The sequence below is a fragment of the Bos javanicus genome, chromosome 10 (assembly GCF_032452875.1).
Source record: "Bos javanicus breed banteng chromosome 10, ARS-OSU_banteng_1.0, whole genome shotgun sequence".
Lineage (NCBI taxonomy): Eukaryota > Metazoa > Chordata > Mammalia > Artiodactyla > Bovidae > Bos > Bos javanicus.
Window position 1 is genome coordinate 75,114,998 of NC_083877.1, and position 18,813 is coordinate 75,133,810.

Genomic DNA, 18,813 nt, shown 5'->3' on the forward strand with positions numbered 1-18,813 from the left:
AGCCAAAGTAACTAAGCCAACCAGTGCATAGGCATCCCCACAGGTAACTCAGTGAGAGCCCCCAGGAACTCAGCTGTCTGCTTCATCGATTACAATGATCTGTTAAGAGTTGAGAAAAGACATGCAAGCTCTGATACGTTTCTCCTCATTGTCCTCTCAGAATACACAGTGCTGTGTCCAAGGGCCAAATTAATTAGCATGATGCCTCCTGAGGATGGGTAAAAAAAAGCCACAAATGAAGCTATGTGTTTCAAGGAAGTGATAGAATTCACAATTTTCTAAAAACAGATACAAGCAAGGTCAGCCTTGGACTTTTCAAAGTTTGATGCTGCTTTTAATATCCCTTATTTAGATGGAGAAGAAGATCTTGGATTACAAATGTAGATGAATGGCAAAGTCTTGAAGAAATGAGTCTTATTGAAAAGTCATTTCTTCCTTTCAAAGCACTGGGTATTTGTGGGACTCTTCATTTCATTGATTTAGAGAGATAACATTTGCCCTAGATGATGGCGCAGTTGCCATGGCAACTATTTTTTTTAACGAGACTAAAAATAATGAAGCCTGTGTGTGATTTACTAGGACAAGTCAAGCCTTTCTCCACAACTGTCTGAAAGAAGTATCTGTCAGTTGTCACAGATTTATTTCAGATTAAGGGGCACATGGTTTAGGCGCTGAAGCGGAATGTTTTTATTTCCGCCTGACTCTTCCACTTTTGAATGTCATAGCTTTGCAGGGCATGGCAGACACATGCCTAATAGAAAGGAACAGAGAGGAGCTTAATGAGTCACAAAGAAGCATTCTTTATTTCAAGTGTATCCTGTATTCTCATTGGAATGAGTCCACAAAGCGGCTGCATCCCCAAATCCTTCATTTGTGATTCCCTAGGCCGTCGCACAGGGCCAAGGTTGTTGTTAGTTAAGTTTCGAAGCAACAGCACCTCATTTGTTAGCTATTTGGCTTTGTTCCAGAAAAAGGTTCCTAGGATCACAGCCCCAGAGTACGGGCATATGTCTGTGTGCACCCATGCTCGTGCCTGAGTGATGGAGCAGGGTGATGGGAGAGTGAAGACGTGGAGAGCTGGTCTACTTTCCAGAGTTCTCGTTACATAACTTTACACATATTTATCAAGCAACTACTATGTGCCAGGCACTGTCCAGCACTGGAGTCACTGGGTTCATTTAAAAATAAAAAGATGATGTTGGGAAAGTGGAATAGCTAACAGCTAAGAGTGGTAGATTTCCTTCTTCCTTCCCTTTCTTTACTTTATCCCTTCTTTCCTTCTTTCTGTCCTTCCATATTTTATTGACTGTTACCATGTGTCAAACACATGCTAAGTAAATGTGATGCAAATATGAACAGAGCTAAGAACCTGCCCCAAAGAGTCAAAATCTAGCAAGGGCAATAAATAAACCAACAGATATATGATCCAGAAGTTGTACTTTAGGGCATTTATCCCAGAGTCATGGACATTTATATTCACACAAAAAAAACCTTTCATACATGTTCATGGCAGCTTAATCTATAATAGCCCCAAACTGGAAACAGCTCAGGTTTCCTTCACTAGGTGAATAGTTAAACAAATTATGGTCTATCCATGTCATGGAATCATATCTCAATAAAAGGGAACAAACACACAACAATTCATGAATCTCTGGAGAATCATGCTGAGTGAAAAAAGCCAATCCTAAAGAGATATTTATCATATGGTTCCATCTATATACCATTCCTGAAATGATAAGATTCTAGAGACAGAGAACAGACTGAGTTGCCAGTGGTCAAGGCTTCCCTGGTGGCTCAGATGGTAGAGAATCTGCTGGCAATGTGGGAGACTGAGGTTCAATTCCTGGATTGGGAAGATCCCCTGGAGAAGGGAATGAAAACCCTCTCTAGTATTCTTGCCTGGAGAATCCCATGGACAGAGGAGTTTGGCAGGCTACGGTCTACGGGGTTGCAAAGAGTCATACATTACTGAGCAACTGACAATTTCACTTTTCACTAAGGAGACTCAGAGATAAGAAGGAGATGGATGTGATTACAAAGGGCAAATGTAGGATTTTTTGTGATGGTGGAAATGTTCTTCTCTTCACTGTTGCTGCTAAGTTGCTGCTAAGTCGCTTCAGTCGTGTCCAACTCTGTGCGACCCCATAGACGGCAGCCCACCAGGCTCCCCCGTCCCTGGGATTCTCCAGGCAAGAACACTGGAGTGGATTGCCATTTCCTTCTCCAATGCATGAAAGTGAAAAGTGAGGCCAAGCTTGCTGACCGTGCCGGGGTCGGGGTCCACGGCCAGCTAGAAAGTATTTCCTGCCCGCTGTCATAGTTCGTCTGCTAAACTGCATCGTCGCTGTGTCCCAGAACATGGGCATCGGCAAGAACGGGAACCTGGCCACCGCTCAGGAATGAATTCCAGTATTTCCAAAGAATGACTACAGTCTCTTCAGTAGAAGGTAAACAGAATGTGGTGATTATGGGTAGGAAGACCTGGTTCTCCATTCCAGAGAAGAATTGACCTTTAAAGGACAGAATTAATATAGTTCTCAGTAGAGAACTCAAGGAACCTCCAAAGGAAGCTCATTTTCTTGCCAAAAGTCTGGATGATGCCTTTGAACTTATTGAAGATCCAGAATTAAAAAATAAAGTAGACATGGTTTGGATACTGGGAGGCAGTTCTGTTTATAAGGAAGCCATGAACAAGCCAGGCCATGTTAGACTATTTGTGACAAGGATCAAGCAATAATTTTGAAAGTGATGCGTTTTTCCCAGAAATTGATTTTGAAAAATATAAACTTCTTCCAGAATATCCAGGTGTTCCTTTGGATGTCCAAGAGGAAAAAGGCATTAAGTACAAATTTGAAGTATATGGAAAGAACAATTAATGTGAAAATGTTTTCCAATCTATTTCAAGCCTTTCTCCCCGCCAAGGAAAACTATATATTTTTTGTTGTAGAGACTTCTGTTCACTTTAGATTATCTCTAAGCAATGTACTTTTATTCCCTATTAATCTTTTTTTATTAATTATTATTGGAGTATACTTGCTTTACAATGTTGTGTTAGTTTCTGCTGTAGAACAAAGTGAATAAGCTATACATATACATATATCCCCTGTTTTTTGGATTTCCTTACCTTAGATCACCACAGACCATTGAGTAGAGTTCTCTGTGTTATATAGTAGGTTCTCATGATTTATCTGTTTTTCACATAGTTGTATATTCCCCATTAATCTTAACTAGACTATATCAGATACCATTTGTAAAACATTTCTTGCTATAACTGTCTGAATTCCCATTAAGGGCCAGGAATAGGTTACCAGCACCACCTAGGGTAGAATATTTCTATCAAGACAGCCCAAAGTAGGAGAGTCCCCTGGTGGCAAGAATTGAAACCAGAGCCTGTAGAGCTAGGGGGTAAGTTCAAAGGTCAGAAATGGACAATAAACAGAAAAACTAGCATTCAGTTATTAAATTAGATCAAAAGAGGGACTAAGAATTACTCCATATAGATCACACTACTGAAAAAAATTCTGTTCACTCAGACCATTCTACAAGGATAGTGATAAACAGGTACAAGACTACCTTTTGATGGTTAAGAGAACATCTGAGACCTTTAAAAACTTTGTTTCTGACCTTCAGTGAGATTTCACAGGATGTTAAAATGATAGAACAAGAATTGGCTGCTCTTTACAAAAAAGGATAATCTAAAATCAAGCATAATGGCTAAAAATTTTAAAGGTAATAAATTGAGAATGAATATTGCTAGAAACCAAAATTAGTAAGTTAGAAACAAAACCATGTTTTACCCATCTTATTAGCAAAGATTTAGATTACTAATATAAAAAAATAGCATTTTCCGAATTATAAATTGGTACAACCTTTTTAGTGTGTAAGTTAGCAATATCAATTAAAATTCAAAATATTCTGGGTTTGGACCCAGAGCTTCCACTTCTAAAAATTATTCCTGAACAAAGAGATGGGTCCAAGAATATCTGTTGCAAAATTTTGTTTTAAACCTGGAAAGAACCCAAATGTTGATTAATAAGAACTATTTAATATGTCTATAAAATGTAACATCTGCAGCAGTAAAAAAAAGGATGACTGAAAAATGCCAAAAACTGCTAAGAAGCAACTTATGTATCAACTCAAAATGTCTAATAAATGTTAATGTGTGGGGAAAGCATGCAGCAAAAAAAAAAAAAAGAAAATGAAAAGTGAAAGTGAAGTCGTGTCCGACTCTTCATGACCCCATGGTCTGCAGCCCACCAGGCTCCTCCATCCATGGGATTTTCCAGGCAAGAGTACTGGAGTGGGGTGCCATTGCCTTCTCCTCTCTTCACTGTGGTGGTAAATAAATGGACAAAACATGTAATAAAATTGCACAGAACTAAATATCAATATACCCATATACACAAATATAAGTTGAGGCATGTGCTCAGTCATGTCCAATTCTTTGCAACTCCATGGACTGTATCCCACTAGGCTCCTGTGCCTGTGGAATTTTCCAGGCAATAATACTGGAGTGGGTTATCATTTCCTACTCCAGAGGATCTTGCCAATCCAGAGATCAAACCCTTGTCTCTTGCACCTCCTGCATTGGCAGGAGGGTTCTTTACCACTGCCACCACCTGGGAAATCTAAGTAAAACTGGGTAAATGTAAGCAAGATGGGTAATTGTATCAATGTTAATAAGCAACTGAACTGAACTGAACTGAATACCCTGACAATATACTATTGTACTACAGTTTTATGTATAAAAAATACTGAGGGAAACTGGATGAATGGGACACAGAATATCTCTGTATCATTTCTTACAATTGCAAATGAATCTACAAATATGTAAAAATTAAAAGTTTGATTAAAAAATAAATCAACATTTTATTTACGGGATGGGCAAATGGATGCAGGTAGTCAAAAGTTACAAACTTCCAGTTATAAGATGAATAAATGAATCCTGTGGCTATAATGCTCATAATGATGACCTATAGTTAACAACACTATTGTATATTTGAAAGTTGGTGTGAGAGTAGAAGTTTGAAGTTCTAATCACAAGAAAAAAATTTTGTAACTATGTGTAATGATGGATGCTAACCTAATGTGGTAATCATTTCACAATACACATATATATCAGGCCATCATTACATACCACTAAAACAAATACAAGGCATATGTCAATTATATGTCCACTTTTTAATGAAAAAATACTCTGCATCAAGAAAAAATAAAGAAGTTAATTTTAAGTATTACTGCTAGGAAATCAAAAGAACCAGAAGCTTAAAAAATACCACTTAAATGGGGTAAGTGCAGTGATAAAAATGGAGAAAGGATCCTGTGTGACCTTAGACTTCCTGTTGAGGTGACTCCAGTGAGTTGGGAGAGAATTCATTTCAGCAGAGGAAATCACACACTGACTCCACCACTGGAGTTAACCGCAGTCTCTTTTTTTTTTTTTCTAATTTTATTTTATTTTTAAACTTAACATAATTGTATTAGTTTTGCCAAATATCAAAATGAATCCGTCACAGGTATACATGTGTTCCCCATCCTGAACCCTCCTCCCTCCTCCCTCCCCATACCATCCCTCTGGGTCGTCCCAGTGCACTAGCCCCAAGCATCCTGCATCATGCATCAAACCTGGACTGGCGATTCATTTCACATATGATATTATACATGTTTAAATGCCATTCTCCCAAATCTTCCCACCCTCTCCCTCTCCCACAGAGTCCATAATACTGTTCTATACATCAGTGTCTCTTTTGCTGTCTCGTACACCGGGTTATTGTTACCATCTTTCTAAATTCCATATATATGCATTAGTATACTGTATTTATGTTTTTCCTTCTGGCTTACTTCACTCTGTATAATAGGCTCCAGTTTCATTCACCTCATTAGAACTGATTCAAATGTATTCTTTTTAATGGCTGAGTAATACTCCATTGTGTATATGTACCACAGCTTTCTTATCCATTCATCCAGCAGTCTCTTTTGACATGAAATTATATAGAGAAAAACCTAGAGATTTCACACAAAAACTTCTAGAACTGATAATCAAATTCAGAAAGGTAGCCGGCAGGATACAAGATGAACATACAGAAATCTATTGCATTTTCTTTACACTAACAATGAAATATCAAAAAGAGAATGTTTTTTTAAAGTACCTTTTAAAAACACATCAGAAATACTCTGAAGAGTTTGCTGAGAACTATGTAAGATTAATAAGGGAAACTGAAGATGAGTCAAAGAAACAGAAAGATATCCCATGCTCTTGGATTGAAAGAATTAATTTTGTTCAAGTGATCATACGACCCAAAGCAATCTAAAGATTTAATGAAATCCCTATCAAATTACTCACGGCATTTTTCACAGAAATAGAAAACATAATTCTAATAGTTTATAGGACCAAAAAGACCCAGAACTGCCAAAGCAATCCTGAGGAAACAGAACAAAGCAGGAGACATAACTCTCCCAGACTTCAAATACTACAAAGCTACAGTAATCAAAACAGCATGGTATTGGCATAAAAACTGACATACGGATCAATGGAACAGAATAGAATCCAGAAATAAACCCACATACTTTCAGCCAATTAATCTGACAAAGGAGGCAAGAATATGCAATAGGAAAACGTCTCTTCAGCAAGTGATGTTGAGAAAGTTGGACAGCCACATATAAATCAATGAAGTTAGAATACTCCCTCACACCATACACAAAATAAACTCAAAATGGCTTAAAGACATATATATATAAGCCATAACACCATAAAACTCCTAGAAGAGAACATAGGCAAAACATTCTCTAACATGAATCGTATCAATGTTTTCTTAGGTCAGTCTCCCAAGGCAATCAAAATAAAAGCAAAAATAAACAAAAGGGACCTAATCAAACTTATAACCTTTTCCACAGCAAAAGAAACTATAGACAAAATGAAAAAACCTACAGAATGGGAAAAAATATTTGCAAACAATGTGACCAACAATTTCAAAAATAATAATTTCTACTATAATAAAGTCACATCATCTGCTTTTGATACTGCCCTATCTTACTTTTGCCAATATGTCACATTTAAAATTTATTTTAAGCCTCTCCCTCCTGTTCTTATTCGTCAGCCTTTTGCTTCTTCCTCAAAATGGCTAATTTTTGCCGATTTCCCAATTCAGTCAAACTACCAGGCCAATGAATATGTATATTCATTCTACATAATTATACTGATTCTTCCACCAGCCGAAAAAAAAGTGAAAAAATGAACTTTACTGAAAGTTTCAGGGTCATTAAGCAAGGGAATCACCACTATGCAATCTCAAGACTACATTCCAGGAGGAGGGTGGTATGGAGAGAAGTGAAATGTTGATGTGGAAGGAGCCAGCCATTCCCCTCCCACAACACAGCCCTGCATCAGGAACCAAGCTCCAAGGTGAGATAAGGAGAGGGGAAGAGCTTTGAGCAGAGAGCACCTGCTCACAAGCCCCACAGGCTGTGTCTTCCCTCTGGTACCAGATAAGATGAAGAAGCAGGTGCTGACAGCTTCATGTTTTCCATATTGCCAAGGACAGGCCATATTAAACACTCTTGTACTGACCTTGGAGACAACTGCTCATCAAGTACCTCCCACTAAACTCCATACTACCTCTCTACGTTCATCTTCTGCCATTGTCCAGATTCCCAGTTTATAGTCTAGTGACACCACATGTGGGGAATCCTCACATCTGCACTATGGGATCCTGACTTTCTGCCTCAAATAATGTTCTTCCCCTCTCCTGGAATCACCTGATGGGCTTCTGCTCAGTCCTCAGCTAGCCAGGTTTCTATCTTCAGAGATCTTTCCTCAACCAGTCTCCATCCCCACATAGCCTTCCTCTATATTCTTTTTGTATTAAATTAACCCGTTTCCAATTCTGATCCTCTACTAATCTGAGCAACTTAGAGTCGGGGATGATAGCAACAGTATGTCTGTACTACTGTCTCCCTCTTTGATTGTGTAAATACATGTAATATAGCATGTGGTTAAAAGTAAAAGAATTTAGAGCTACCCTAAGTTTGATTTACTAACCATTTATTCTGAATTTGGGAGCTGTACTTAAAGTAATTGTAACCTCAGTTTCCTCAGATATGAAATGGGATAATACTTACCTTACAGTTTTGTTGAGATATTTAAGTGACTAGATAGATGATAGGTAGATGGATATTAAAAAATAATAATAATAATTTCTAAAATATAAAAACAGCTCATACAACTCAACAACAACAACCCAATCAAAAAAATGGACAAAAGACCTAAATAGACATTTCTCCAAAGAACACATACAGATAGCCAAGGGCACATGAAAAGATTCTCAACGTCACTAATAATTAGAGAAATGCAAATCAAAATTACCATGAGATATCACCTTACACTGATCAGAATGGCCATCATTTAAGTCTACAAATAACAACTACCAGAGAGGGCATAGAGAAAAGGAAACCTCTACACCGTTGGTAGGTGTGTAAGCTGGTACAGCCACTATGGAAAACAACATAGAGCCTCCTCAAAAAACTAGAGTTGCCATATGATCCAGCATCCCACTCCTGGGCAGATATTGGAACAAAACTATAATTCACAAAGATACATGGACCCCTATGTTCATAGATGCAGTATTCATAAAAGCCAAGAAACAGAAACAACCAAAGTGTCCATTAACAGATAAATGAATAGAAAATATAGTATGTATATTCAGTGGAATGTTACTCAGCCGTAAAAAAGAATGAAATATTGCCATTTGCAGCAACATGGATTCAACTAGAGATTATCATACAAAGAAAGAGAAAGACAAATACCATGTATCACTTACATGTAGAACCTAAAATATGACACAAATGAAATTATCTGTGAAACAGAACAGACTCACAGATATAGAGAACAGATGTATGACTCCCGAGGGGGTGGGGGAAGAGATGGAGTGGGAATTTGGGGTCAGAAGATGCAAAGTAGTGAACATAGAAATGATAAACAACAAGGTCCCACTGTATAGCACAGGGAACCATATTCAATATCCTGTGAAAAATCATAATAGAAAAGGATATCAAAAGGAATTCATGTATATGTATAACTGAATCACTTTGCTGTACATCAGAAATTAACATATTGTAAATCAACTATATTTCAATAAAAACTTTTTAAAAGAGCAGACTTTTCATCTGTCTTGTTCACTGCAATTTATCCAAGGCCTAAAACACTACCTGGCTCACAGCTAATTATTGAAAACTATTCATTGAATGAATCACAAAGATGTGGAAGAGGATGTGGTGAGTTCAAGAAGCTACAAGGAGTCATCATGGTTGAGCAGAGTGCTCAGGAGGATAGACAGGAATGAGGATGGTAGCAGATCAGGCATTCTGAAAGGCTCAATCTTTTTTCCAACATAAAAGAGGAGTTTCAGAAAGAAACATTCTGTGCTTCAGAAAGATCCTGTGGGCATAGTGAGGAGATAGACTGGAAGAGAGACACCAGCTGGTGAGTGCTTTGCTATGTTAGAAGTCCTTTAAGGATAAGTCCTATGTCCAAAACAGAGGTGTCCAATAGCAGGAGAATTCAAGCCACATATGCAATTTTAAATTTCTAGTAGCCATATTAAGAAAACAAAAGGAAAAGGTAAAATTAATTATAATAATTAATTCCAGTGTGTTAAGTGCTAGAAATAAAATTGAACCAGATATTGTCATATAATTAACATGAAGAGCTTCTCTGGTGGCTCAGCTTATAAAGAATCTGCCTGCAATGTGGGAGACCTGGGTTCAGTCCCTAGGTTGAGAAGATCCTCTGGAGAAGGGAAAGGCTATCCACTCCAGAATTCTGGCCTGAAGAATTCCATGGATTGTATAGTCCATGGAGTCGCAAAGAGTCGGAAATGACTGAGCAACTTTCACTTCACGTCAAACACTATAAAACATTATTCATGAAATACTCCATACTCTTTTTACATCCTTTTCTTATGCTAAGTCTTTGGTCTAATCTGTATTGATATGCATAACTGACAGAACATTCAATTCAAAGCAGCCACGTTTCAAGTGCTGATGAATTACTTACACCATAATGAACGGCACAGGTCTAAAGCATAGATGGTGATACCCAGTGGCAAGAAAAAATTATCTGAACTCCTTCCAAACCCTTTTCATGTGGCATGACTATTAATTCTCACAACAGCAACAACAATCCTGTGAAGTATTATTATCTACCTTTATGATGAGGAAACTGAGGCCCAAAGAAGTTAAATTGACCGTGGCCTTCCAGCTAGTCAGTGATGGAGCTGGGATTCAAATTCAGCTCTGACCACCTTTTCCTATATCCGCCTGCTTTAGCCACCTTTTTAGGCTGTTCCAGTGAGAAACCTGGGCCTACAGTGAGGGATCATTACATCAATTTTATGGCAACATCTGAGGCCTTGCCAGCTGAGCCCGTGCAGCTGATGCATGTGAAATTTCAAAGCTTAAAGCAGCAAGGAGTCCATTAAAGAGATGATTTTTTTTTTTCAGAATTTATCAAAACACTTATTTATCTAGAACCCAATTTCTGATCTGCTGAGCCTAATTACTTGATTTGAGAGTCTCAGTCTTTAGAAATGCACTAATCTGCCTGACTGAATCACTGCTTCTTACCTTAACCTTGCTGAAGAGCTCACATCAAAATAAATTATGGGGAGAAATTTTTTCTAAGTAGAGATGGCCCTGACATTTAGTGAACAATCAAGTCCAGAGATGGGAAGCTAAAATTATCAAGGGAATAGAAGAATTTAATAATAAATAATGGGCTTTGAAAAAGCAAAATCACCAGTCTAAAAGATAAGCTGGACAGGCAAAGCCTGAGGAGAAGGAAAGTACAATATAAGATCTTGAGGCCATGGTGGCTATGGTAGAGTGAACAGCAGTATATCAAAGGCACACCTGAGACCCAATTCGCTCTGTAGCCGTGGGCCTGGGTCCTAGATGTCTCTTGGAACCAGGGACCCACCTTTGCAAAATGCTGACCAAGGATTAGAGAAGCAGTTTGAGATTTTTAAGAGCTGAATAAAGAGTCTCAAACCCATGATTCTGAGTTAACAAGCCATGGATATAAAGCAAACTAACGCCCCAAATATGAAGCTGAAGCAGCCTGAATATTAAGTGTATTCCCTTCTCCAGGGAATCTTCCCAACCCAGGGATCGCACTTGGGTCTCCTGCACTGCAGGTGGATTCTTTACTGTCTGAGCCATCAGGGAAGCTCAAATTATTAAGTACATTAACATCTAATACCATTTGTTGATTTCCTTACTATCTACATGATCTCTCTATTTGATGTCACATGCATGAGTGCGTTCTAAGTCACTTTAGCTATGTCCAACTCTTTGTGACCCTATGAACCAGAGCCCCCCAGGTTCCTCTGTCCATGGGATTCTCCAGGCAAGAATATTGGAGTGGGTTGCCATGACCTCCTCCAAGGGATCTTCACAACCCAGGGATGGAACCCATATCTCTTACGTCTCCTGCATTGGCAGGTGGATTCTTTACCACTGGCGCCACTTGGGAAGCCCATTTGATGTCACAGAAACATCCTAACTTCATTATGTTTCAAACAAAGTTCTTTATCTTTCTCCGTAGGGTCTTTCCCACCCACTTCGTCTGTCATTTCCCATCTCTGAAATGAAACCTTTGAGATTCATTCTAAGTACCTCCCAATCCCACCCCCTGCACCCCTACCCCCCAACATGTGCAGTTCTATCAGTTTTATCTCCTAAATACCCTGTGACTCAGTTTCCTAATTCAAAACCCTTGAAGACCCTTCTTACTAATGCCTCTGACTTTCTGTTCACTGTACCTGGGAAGATCTTTTCTAAATGTCAGTCTAAATACGACTTGTTCATTCTGGTTTAAACTCATCACTGCTTCTCATGCCACCCAAGACAAAATACAAGCTCTTTAACAAAGCTCTCTCCTTAGCCCCTCTCCATTCTCATTTCAAGTTCAGGTCTCTCTGCATGAGCCAAGGACCACCTTCTTTCCCATCTGGTCATCACATTTGCCCTTTCCTCTCCCCAACCCCTACCTCTGCCTCACCCCCTGTTCATCCTTTAGGACTTGGCTTCACTGCTAGCTTCTTTCAGGAAGCCTTCCCTGAGCCTCAAAGTCTGAGATGGGCACCCAAGACATGTGATTTCATCATTCCTCATGCCTCCCCTATTGCAGCTCCTTTCATGAACAGTTCACTTGTCTTCAACCCCCAATAGGAGCTCCCCATCACTCTCCTGTTCAATCTTCCAACCCCAGTGCCTTACAGAGTAAGCAATAAATGCTGAACTGAATGAGAACTGAATGTTTGTGGAGAACACCAAATATCAGTTATTCCTACTTTTTCCCAACTCAAAACTTAGCTTCCATTAAAGTTTGGCAAGTATCTCTGGAAAAGCAAACAGTCAATCCAATAAGATCTGCCTTTCAATTTCTAAATGAAAGCTCAGTGGACGAGTGCAGGTGTCACCATGAAATGCTTTGAGTTAGTGCAGAGTGGGGTCCACATGAGAGGCTGTGAACTTACACAGGCAACAAGAAGTTCTAGAAGGATTAGGCCCTGGAAGCAGGGCCCTTCCCATTATCTTCTTTCCCATAACAGGACAGTAACCTGATGGCTTCCACCCCCCAACAATCGGAACAGAGTCCTCCATGTGAGTGGTCAGGCAGGGCACACATATCTGCTTCTTGGAACTCCTTGGCACCGTGGTCTGTTTGACTGAGTTTTATAACTAACTTCAATTACTTGGAAAGGAAAAAACATTTTCCTTCTTTGCAGCTTGAAATGTCTCATCAAAGAAATGTGGAGACTATGGAAACCAGATTTGATTGGCAGCCAGCTCTTTGCTTCGATCACTTCTGCTGTTCAGCAGCTCTCTTTGGACAAAGGAGTTTGGGCTTTTCTGACAGCCTGATGGGTAATGACATAATTTTAATAATCCTCTCCCCTCAGGGGAAAAAGTAAAAAAGGAAACTTCATAATGAAATTACTGTGCCTCAAAGATGTGGTCGTTAGGTTCATCCTTTCTGCATTGTTCATGTCCAAGGCTCTGGAAACAAGATGCGTATTTCAGGCATGCCTAACACTGCTGTTGGTGCTGTTTTTTGCACTGCCTTGAAGACCGGTGAGGCCTGTAGAAGACTGAGCCCAAAGTGTGAAGCCTCAGAACTGCTATCAGAATATACTCACTCTCAATTCAGCCCTGCTCATCATGTAAAATCATGGATCTAACTCTTCAAAAATTAGAAGACCCTTGTCTTTTAGACTCTAATTTCCAATGGTAAGATCAGGGTGGGGAGAGATGCTTATCTCCCATTCTCACTTGTCTGCAGTGGGCAGAAAAGGATGGGTAGAACGCTTCATGCCTCTGTCTCTCTACTCTACACCCCACCTGTGTTTCTTTTCTGATCGACTGATGAGATTGGAAAATAAATATGGTGACTCAAAATCTTGGAGGTTTAGAGTTCAGGTAGATTTATCAATTGGGATGGTTTTGGCTGAAAATAACAAGACACTGAAGGTGTCATAAGCATACTTGAGCTTAAGTAACAAGAAGCCCAGAGTCAGGGTGATCCAGCATTGGTGTTGCTGCTTAACATTGTCATCAAGGACCTGGGTGCTGCCCATCTGCCTGGTCTGCCATCCCCAGCATGCCGACCTGCCTGCCCTCATGACCTGCCCCAACTCCAAACTTAGTGTCCTTAGGCAACAGTGTCCAAAAACAAAACATCAGGCTGGGGAGGAATAAGAAGAAGAAAGTACCTTGTCACAGCATTTCTCTTTTAAGAGAGGAAAGGTCTTACCAACACTTCCTGCCAGTTTCCTCTTTAATCGCATTGGCCAGAATCAGGCCACACGATCATGTCCTTACTGTAAGGAAGGCTGGGAATGGGAGTGCCTGGCATTTCCAGCCTCTACAGTGGAAGACCAGCTCTGCTGACGAGACAGGGCACCTACTGGTGTCGAGTAGACAACCATCAGTGCCTGTCCCATGTGTTGGTTGGAGTCAGAGCAAAGGCCAGGTCAAGGCCTGCTCTCTAATTTAACCCCTTTCAGTAGGAAAGTCAGCATCTGTACCTCCTCCTGTCAGATTCCTGTGTCTTATCTGTTAGTCCGAAGCTCTGAGCAAGGAGAAAGTCACGATTATCACCCTCAAACACTGTTGACAGTAGGAAAATAAACCAGTACCCTCAGTCTTTATCTGCAAAGTGAGGGGTTTGCATGAGTGTCTCTGAAGCCCCTTCCAGCCCTGACGTTCTGTGGTTCTATGACTATGCATTCAAATGTCTCCATGCAGTGAATCAAATCACAAGTAGCCTAAGAAACATTATGAAAGGAAACAATTTGACTCACATTGACTTACTCTGGCCTTGAGGAATCAAAACTAGTAAATAAGGATGAACTTTGATGCCAGTGTCAGTTTAATAAAAATAGGAACTTGTGAATATGCCCCAAGCCTGTTGTTCAATGTAGCCATGTAATGGGCTGACAAGAGTTTAGGAAAATTGTTATTCGCTTGAAACTGAGTTTTGTAAGACAAGAAGAATGACAAGGCACTAAAAATGAGTCTCTTGTTCATCTCTGCTTTGAAATAATCTCTAAGTCTACAGGATACAGCCTGGGTCCTGACAGGCTTGACCTAGCTTATAAAAGTTCCCAGCATCAGCCTCTATTCACACATAATAATAACAGCTAATGTTTTTAGTCTTACTCCCTGTTCAATACATATTAAACACTTTCTTGTCATTGTCTCCTTTAACCCTCACAACAAGAATATTGCTATAATGTTAATATCTCCATTTTACATGTGAAAAAACTGGAGTTAAGTAACTTGCGCAAGGTCACACAGAGAAATGTAATGGAGTTAGGATTTGAATTTAGGCAGTCTGTGTCCAGAGCCCATGCCCTTAACCACTATGTTATATTTCTCTGACAGTATCTAAATATTTTTTAAACTTTTCTTTACATTTCTACTTCTACCACTAATCCATAGGGGTCATTGTTTTTCTACCCACTGAAGCGACTTAGCAGCAGCAGCAGCAGCAGCAGCAGCAGCAGCAGTATTGTATCTGGGGCTTCCCTGGTGGTGCTAGTGGTAAAGCATCTGCCTGAGATGCAGGAGATACGGGTTCAATCCCTGCATTGGGACAATATCCTGGAGGAGGGCATGGCAACCCACTCCAACATTCTTGCCCAGAAAATCCCATAGACAGAGGAACCTGGCAGGCTACAGTCCATGGGGTCACAAAGAGTTGGACTGAAGCAACTGAGCACGCACACATGCAGTATTATATCTGACAGCAAATAGACACTCAATAAATACTTGAAGAATGGATGAATGAATGAACAAATGACTTCCTGTGCAGACTTTTCAATGTTCTTCAAACAGACTCTATTACACCACCCCGCTGCTGTGCCCCACCTTATACAGCTCCCTCTGCCCAGCAGACTCCTACTAATCCTTTAGGCATGTGCTCAGATGTTGTATCCATGCTGTGTTCTTTCCATCCATCTTCCAAAGAGAAAAATAGGTCACATGGAAAACAAGTCACATAAGAAGGAACTAGAATCAGAATGACACAGGATTTGCATATTAATCAGATTAGCTAACAAAAGTCCCCAGGTCTCAGTGGCTGAACATAATAAAATCACTTACCATCAGCAGAAGCTGAGGGCAGGGCTCTGCTATCATTAAGGGACAGAGGGTCCATCTTGTGACAACATCATCTTGAGGTGTGGCCTGGAAGACCACCATGGATGGGAAAGAGACAGCCTGGAAGACAGGGCGAGCCTGAAGTAGGCACATCACTCCCCACCACACTCCACCATAACTCAATCTCATGGCTCTGACCTAACTGCAAACAAGGCTGAGAAATGAGGCAGTCTTGCCCACAAAGAAGATGAAATAAATTTGATGAACACATAATATTCTTTTCACCAGAGCTCCTTCACAGTAATATGGAAAAATACCTTCAAAATTCTATTGAATAGTATCTTCATCTTAGCAAATTCTACACCTAGACACATTTTCAGTCAAGCATAAAAGTAGGATAAAGCAATGTTCAGGCATGCAATATCTCAGATGTGCCTGTTCTCAGGAAGCAACCAAGAAATATAAACAAGGAAGTCAATAAAGGAAGAAGAAAATATCAAATTCAGGAATGAGCAATCCAAGGCAGGAGAGAGTTGAAGAGAATCCAGAAGAGTCAAAAAATGGCCCAGAGAACGGCAAACCCAAACTTGACCAGAAGGGTATAAGGGGGCCACATTTGAAGATGGGGAAAAGGGAAGGGGGCTGGTATATAAATGGATGACATACCACCCTGCTCCCTCATCTTCATTACAGAAAGTCAATAAACAACATCACAGATTTATAGATCTAGAAATTTCAATATAGGCATATTACTTAGAAACAGAGAAGTAAATGACAAATGGAACAGTTAAAAAGAGTTGGAAAGTGTTGCTCTAGGATAGTTGAACTTGGAAGTAGGGTGAGCTGAACTTGGAAATAGGGTGGGATACAGCCAGAGGATGCCATTTGTCATTCTAGCTCTTGGTAGAGTATTTGAGTATTTAACCACGTAATGTATTTCTTGGCTAAAATTTTACATATTTTTTAAATAAACAGGAAAAAGAGATAAAGAGGTTTTCATAATTTTTTCCTTCATCCTACCTAAAGCTCCCCCCCACGGACCTTATTATGGCCTCAAATGTCAAAGAGGGAAGAACGAGACAGGGTAAATGTTTATTAATATGACATCTTGTTTGAACTCCAAACAGAGTATTTTCACTTTCGTCCAGTTCTTTCAATTCTTCAAAAAAAACACTGGCCAATGGTCCCATCAAATTGCTAACATCCACTGGATCATGGAGAAAGCAAGAGAGTTTCAGAAAAATATCTATTTCTGCTTTATTGACTATGCCAAAGCCTTTGACTGTGTGGATCACAATCAACTGTGGAAAATTCTGAAAGAGATGGGAATACCAGACCACCTGACCTGCCTCTTGAGAAACCTATATGCAGGTCAGGAAGCAAGAGTCAGAATGGGTCATGGAACAACAGACTGGTTCCAAATAGGAAAAGGAGTACATCAAGGCTGTATATTGTCACCCTGCTTATTTAACTTATATGCATAGTACATCATGAGAAACGCTGGTCTGGAAGAAGCACAAGCTGGAATCAAGATTGCTGGGAGAAATATCAATAACCTCAGATATGCAGATGACACCACCCTTATGGCAGAAAGTGAAGAGGAATTCAAAAGCCTCTTGATGAAAGTGAAAGTGGAGAGTGAAAAAGTTGGCTTAAAGCTCAATGTTCAGAAAACGAAGATCATGGCATCTGGTCCCATCACTTCATGGCAAATAGATGGGGCAACAGTGGAAACAGTGTCAGACTTCATTTTGGGGGGCTTCAAAATCACTGCAGATGGTGACTGCAGCCATGAAAGTAAAAGATGCTTACTCCTTGGAAGGAAATTTATGATCAACCTAGATAGCATATTGAAAAAGCAGAGATATTACTTTGCCAACAAAGGTCTGTCTAGTCAAGACTATGGTTTTTCCTGTGGTCATGTATGGATGTGAGAGTTGGACTGTGAAGAAAGCTGAGCGCCGAAGAACTGATGCTTTTGAGCTGTGGTGTTGGAGAAGACTCTTGAGAGTCCCTTGGACTGCAAGGAGATCCAACCAGTCTATTCTAAAGGAGATCAGCCCTGGGTGTTCATTGGAGGACTGATGCTAAAACTGATACTCCAGTACTTTGGCCACCTCATGAGAAGAGTTGACTCATTGGAAAAAACTCTGATGCTGGGAGGGATTGGGGGCAGGAGGAGAAGGGGACAACAGAGGATGAGATGGCTGGATGGCATCACTGACTCGATGGACATGTGTCTGGGTGAACTCCGGGAGTTGGTGATGGACATGGAGGCCTGGCGTGCTGCGATTCATGGGGTCGCAAAGAGTCGGACACAACTGAGCGATTGAACTGAACTGAACTGAATGGTCCCATCTTCCTGAGTAGGTTCAAGGGAAGAGGGGAAAACAGATGGGGCCATGAACACAGGCCCTGAAATTTCACCAGTGACCACCACCCATGTCTGCCTCTCCTTCATCTTGCCCCCAAAAAAGTTAAAAATAAGACATTTTAGGCATTTTTCTGAAATCAATGTGCTCTATGTGCTCTTTATCTAGTTTGACGTGACTGTTTTGGTGATCACCCATAAGTATTGCCTCCCAAATTGCTGGTACAGCTATCAGTCTTACCTGTCTAATTTCAATAATTCACCTTTAGTTTTTGTAGGCAACGTTTGTCCATTTCTTGGCTCTCTTGCTACCTTCATACTTCTAAAAGTTTACCAGCAATAGTTCTGCTGTTAGTTCTGTAAGATCTATTAGAATGTCATTTACTTGGTCCTAAATACTTGACAACCTAGACAGCATATTAAAAAGCAGAGACATGTATAATATCATATAAGAAATGAATTGTCAGTCCAGGTTTGATGCAGGATACAGGATGCTTGGAGCTGGTGCACTGGGATGACCCAGAGGGATAGTATGGGGAGGGAGGTGGGAGGGGGGGGTTCAGGATTAGGGACACGTGTACTCCCGTGGTGGATTCATGTTGATGTATGGCAAAACCAATACAATATTATAAAGTAATTAGCCTCTAATTAAAATAAATAAATTTAAATTAAAAAAAAAAGCAGAGACATTACTTTGCCAACAAAGGTCCATCTAGTCAAAGCTATGGTTTTCCAGTAGTCATGTATGGATGTGATAGTGGCCTATAAAGAAAGCTGAGCAC

General features: G+C 40.1%; 1 pseudogene; it reads left to right on the top strand.

Moving 5' to 3' along the window:
• Positions 1-2,422: 2,422 nt before the first annotated feature.
• On the top strand, positions 2,423-2,876 carry LOC133254804 (dihydrofolate reductase-like; annotated as a pseudogene).
• Positions 2,877-18,813: the final 15,937 nt, after the last annotated feature.